Raw genomic sequence first — 6,000 nt, forward strand, 5'->3', positions numbered from 1 at the left:
CTCCTGAACACACATACATACACACTCGCATACATAAATTCACTCGTTGTGTGTGTGCGTTGACATTTCACTAGTATTAGCCTTCGTCTGCGTTATCCTTAAAATCTCTACGCATGTTCGTTTTGTCAATGGGCATATCTAAGCTGGCTAATAAAAGAAATGTAGCCGCAAATAGCAAGTCGGCAGCTTAGTGGGGCACCAACCGCAGGCTATGAATTTATTTTACGATTTTCTTTTTCTCCCTCTTTTTTTTTGCTAGATAACACTGCCGAGCTGGCAGGATGTAGAGATGTGGCAAGCTATGAATGATAAATCTCTTTGGGGTTTCCTTTGACTTCGACGCACAGAAAGTAAAATTAGCTGGCATAAGCGAATTAAAATATGCACATATGTATGTTTGTATGTATGTAAATATATTGCTTTATGTTATTAAAAATTATTAGAAAGAGCTGAATAAACCCTGCGGTGCACTTGAGAAAAAAAGCATAACATTACAGATACTCAAGTTCATGGCTTGAAAGCAACCAAAATTGAAATGTAATATATTTTTATTAGACACATAAAAAGTATTTTTAAGAACGAAAAGTACACAAGAAGACATCAACAAATATATGGTTCGGTCTATTGATTTTCATTATTGCAAACGTTTTAAATGCAAATACTTTTTTGAATATTTAACTCAAAGTCACCGTTCTCACACCCTAAATGTAGAGAAAGGTTTGCATTAATATCAATGAGATGCAAAACATTCTAAGAAAAACGTAGCCTACAGTGAGGCTCTGCACAAAAATAATTATATCGTAGTCACGCACCTAAACGTAGCCTACAGTCAGGCTCAGCATTAAAATTTTTTATCGAAGACACGCACTTAATTCAGTAAGCGCATTTTCAGGAATTGCTGCTACAATGTTATTAAAACTCTCTGCGCATTTTTCCAATTTTTCTGTTATTAAAAGGATACTGAAAGGAAACAGCTATTTCAAATATGTTTGTCTGTCTGTCGGTCAATCTGTATATAAGCGGCATAGTACCTAAGTTTTTAATATATCGATAAGAATCGAATGTGGTCTTTGCGTCCGTCTTTTTCCCACCAAGAAGCTTCTTATTTGTTGAAATGGTCGCTATCGGACTACAACAGCAAAAGCCAGCCATACAAAGGAAACAATTGGAATAAAGTCCTTGTGTAAAAGTTTTTTTTTATTTGACAAGGTATCTCTACGAAATTTGATATATTGGATGATCCAAGTACAGGTACATTTTTCAATAACCTTTTTTTAACAGATCGTGTATTAGTCTCGCTAAGCTGTCATGTTATTTTTGTTCAGTAATGTTTGGTATTTCCTTATGTATCACTCGGACTGACGTATGGAACGACTTGGCGCATTTTACGTCAAAATCTTAAATTGAAAGCATACAAAATACAGCTTGTACAAGAACTGTAGCCACTCAACCTTCCCAAGCGACAACACTTCGCTCTATATACTTTGAAATGTTCCAAGAAGATTCGAAGGTTTCGACTCAAATTTTCTTGAGCGATGAGACCCATTGCTGGCTCAATGGGTACGTTTACAAGCAATATTTGCAACGAAGAACAACCTAAAGAAATTAAACAGCTGCCATTTTATCCAGAAAAATTAACGGTTTGATGTGGTTTGGCGCCCAGTGGATTCATCGGTCCACATTTATTCAAAAAAGATTATTGTTTAAATTGAATCTCGTGGTCTCGGCGAACACTTCGGTGAGTACATAAGTTCACGTTTTGGGTTTTGGACCGGTAGGCTTTTTCCTGTGGCGATAAGTCAAGTCTAAAGTCAGTGCAGTCAATCCCGCTTCGACTCAGGCTTTGTAGCAAAACATCACGCGTATCATTCGCCAATTACCAGTCGAAATGCTCGAAATCTGGGACGTAGTCGCGGCCATCATCTGAAGGATATAATCTTCAAAAAAAGATCACAAAGAATATTCTTTCGTAATTAAGTTTTTTCTTAAAAAAAAAGTAGAGAACAGCGAAATTAATCACTCTTTAGATTTTGTTTCGGATAACTGTAGCATATATCTGCCGTAAAAACTCGCTAGACCAGAAATCATTAAGTAATTTGGTATGGATTACTGCCTAAGGCAGTGATGCCATCCCCGAAGAAGTTGTTCTGATCGGATCTATAGCATATAGCTGTCATACAAACTGATAGGTCGGAGTCAAGTGCTTGTATAGAAAACTTTTTTCGAGATATTGTCGAGATTTGTCGAGAAATCTTTACGAAATTTTCCATGACTTATTGTTCAAGGCAATATCCAAAGAAATTGTTCAAATCCACACCTCTAATTGAGGTATCTCTAAAACATGCATTCTGAACGCATCAACTGCCTTTTCACGTGACGAAAAACGTTTACCGATTAGCTTATTGTTTACGTACGGGAATTGAAAGCAGGAATTTGTAGACAAGAAAGGACGTTGGATAACACAACAAATCAATGTTTTGCTCAAAAATGCAGTTGATGCAGTAGATGTGTGAAAGTTTGCATTGTCGTTGTGAAGAGTGATTCGTTTTCGGCAGTTGATTTTCCTGATTTCTTGGAAGACAAATGGCAAACTAACGGTTGTTTACCACTCAGTACTCACTTGTTGTTCCATATATCCAGTTGTTCCAAAAAATACAGGTAGCCATTTACTTGGAAGTGCTTCGTGCGCGAACAACTTTTGTTGGTTTCGGCTCATCTTGAAACACCCCTGCAGTCGATTGATCTTTACTTTCTCAGGACTTCATAGACGTGTTTCGAACTACAGATATCGTATTTTTCAACATTTCTCTCGACACGGACCCTTTTTTTTACTTAATGTATGCAGCTCCACTAATGCCTTTAATTGGCGAAATTTCACGATAGCTCATATGACGATCTTTCAGCATCAGCTTGCGCACAGTCTCCAGAACAACAATTGATTTTGGACGACCTTCACGAAACTGGTCTTGGACCAATTTACGAATTCTATTGAAATCACTATATCATCGACACTTAATGGAACTTCATCGCCAAAAACTGAATTATGTTCATCGATACACGCTCGATGAGTAAATCCATGTTGAAAGTTCTAAAAAAAAATCGCTGGCAAATATTTGCGATTTAATTAAATTTTTTGGCCAAGGTGAATATTTTAAGTTACTGTAAACAACACAAATAGCGCTCGTATGTTAAAACGTTTTGAATAAGTATGACATCAAAAATGTCAAACTTTATAATAAAGTTGTAAGTTGGCAGATTGTAGGACTAGGGTTGCCAGATTGCAACACTTGCGTTGCCAGATTCCAATAATTGCACACACTGACCGATAAAAGTTTTTGTAAGGAATATTTTGTATTTGTGAAGGGTTAACATTTTTTTTATGTTTTCACGGAAATATGCCGAAATTTGTGTCTAAAAAAATATTTTTTTTTAATCATACATATGTAAAATCTGGCAAATCCGAATAGCGATTACGCCAAGATAATGCTCTGAATTTTGTGGAATCTGAAGGGCGTTCAAGATTATGAGCTTGTAATTATACTAAGTGAAATGATTAATAAGGAGTACCGCCGACAAAAATTCATCAAATTGTGAAGAGCGATTGCCGAAAAATGTCCGAGCTTTGCGAATAGACAAGTGTCAACATTTCTCCACAATGACAATGCTTAGACTCATGTTTCAAGACCCCTTGAAAAATTGCGTCTGTGAAGTTTTATAATAAGAGTGAGTTATTATGGCCCAGACCTTGCCTTTTCGGAATACCACATGCTCCAGTGTATGCCGAATGCCCGCACTGGAATAGGTTTCACATTATAACAGGGTATAGGGCATCAAAAATTTGCTTGATTCATTCTTGGCTTTTTCGCCGCATTTTCTTTTGGGATAGGAGTCCAAAAATTTCCAAAACGATGAGAAAATTCTATAGCTTCAGATTGGCAACACTTTTAATAATACTATGCTACATGTTTTTCTTAAAAAGCGTTCAAATTTTTAGAAAGAAAACGCACGAATATAATTATAGAAAAGTATAGAATGTAAGCGTGAGCTATCACAACACGAAGAAAATAAATATTTTGCAGACCAGTGTTATATATAAAAGCATTTCCTCAGCTTACATGCAAAAAATATGCCAAAAGTACCGCAAAAGTCTTAAATTTCAACAACAATTTTGAGCTGCCCTTGCTGTACGCTGCTGTTTCATACACTGGAACAGGTGCTACATGGCGTATGCGCAACATTGTGTGCTTGCACTTGAGAGGAAGTAAATTTGTGTGTTTGGCACGTGGTTAAATTTTTTAGTATAGTACTTACTGCTATAAGAAAGTATCGTTTACACACAAGCAAGCTGGCAATCCACAAGCATTTGTCTCGAGTGCCGCTTGCCGCAGGCGAAATAGTTCCTCACCAACACACGCGCAATTATTAAGTCGCACATTCATATTCGCAGTATGTGTGTGTATGTGTGGGCTTGTGCTTTGCAGCAATTTGTGAATATTTAAGCGAGTAGACGTGCGTAAACTGCGCAACTGTTTTCTTACGTGGCTTTTTTGAATTCGAAATTATTCGAAATAACTGTAAATGTGTTGGCAGCATTAAGTTGAGGCGTCAACACTGCATATGAATTCTTAATTTTATCACACACACACACACACACACATACACAAACATATTTATATTTGCGCAAATTTACACATTTTTGTGCTGAAGTTATGTCAGTTTTCACTTTTAATTACAGCAAATGGCAGGAGGCAGGAGGGGCCAAGTACAAATTATTCACAAAGTATTCCTGGTAAAGCATTTTAGCTGTGAAAATATGCATGAACACAAACTCTGGCAAATTTGCAATCGCATTATAAGTTTAAATGTAATTAAATGTGATAAATTTGAAATGTTAATGACAAAAATGTTGAGTTCGTGCGTCAAAAGGGAGACCGTGTATGGGGGAAAGCTTTGAGTAACTAAATGGAGAGTTTCTTAGAGGAGTGGAAACAGTGTTGCAAATGATTAATTTTATTGTTGCGTGGAAAAATTTTCAATTGGAATATTAATATAGAGTTTTGATGGCGATCCATAATGTCGCAAACTCTTACTGACAAATAGCTTAATCAACTATAAACTCCCTGATGCCTACATTTAACTTATTAGTTATTATTTTTCAACTTGATTACAAAATTCTAATACTCCAATTCAATTTTTATAAATATCAAAACACGACAGTCGTTTCAACGCTTCGGATACTCGCGTCAGTTTGAAGCTTCAAGTGAACCTATGCTGCTTCTCCATTTGGTTTTAGCGCGACAAGAAGGTCTTATCATTTTCTGCACCCGAACAACACCAGCTACTTTAATCAACACTGACAATTGTGCAGACTCTTTGTTTCATTTTAATCACAGCTTCCACAATGTGAAAGGCACATTTGGAATTTGGTATTACTATTCAAACGTTCTTATGGCCAAGTGACATCGCAGCCATGCCGTCGCTTCCGATTGGCAAGTCGGATGCAAACTCTTTTGTTTTTTGGTGTTTCGTGATTATTTTAATAGAAACAATAAAAATAGCTATAATAACCTTAACAGTTGCTTTTTAGGCATAAAGCGGTATCACTATTTTAATTTTGATCGATCAATTTGTATGACAGCTATATGCTATAGTGCTCTGATCTGAACAATTTTTTCGAATATTATAGCTTTGTCTTATGCAATAAGTCATGCCAAATTTCGTGCCGATATCTCGCTATATAAAAAAGTTGTCCATACAAGGACTTGGTTTTGATCGATCAGTTTGTATGACAGCTATATGCTATAGTGACTCAATCTGAACCATTTCTTCGGATATTGCTCCTTAGCCTTAGATAATAATCCAAGCCAAAATTCTTGAAAATATCTTTTCTAATTCAAAAGTTTTTCATACAAGCACATGATTCCGATCGTTTAGTTTATATGACAACTAAATACTATAGTGCTCCGATCTGAACAATTTTTTCTAATATTATAGCTTTGT

At 36.1% G+C, this 6,000-nt stretch overlaps 1 protein-coding gene across 1 annotated transcript in view; it reads right to left on the reverse strand.

Annotated features, from left to right (window-relative positions):
- The window catches only part of LOC120777068, a 72,561-nt gene extending 68,195 nt beyond the window's left edge, over positions 1 to 4,366 (reverse strand). Inside the window, exon 1 of the mRNA XM_040108194.1 lies at positions 4,312 to 4,366. The gene's annotated coding sequence lies outside the window, so the exon portion shown is untranslated. The remainder of the gene's footprint in view (positions 1 to 4,311) is intronic.
- Between the last annotated feature and the right edge of the window lie 1,634 nt (positions 4,367 to 6,000).

Source organism: Bactrocera tryoni, chromosome 5 (assembly GCF_016617805.1).
Source record: "Bactrocera tryoni isolate S06 chromosome 5, CSIRO_BtryS06_freeze2, whole genome shotgun sequence".
NCBI classification, from domain to species: domain Eukaryota; kingdom Metazoa; phylum Arthropoda; class Insecta; order Diptera; family Tephritidae; genus Bactrocera; species Bactrocera tryoni.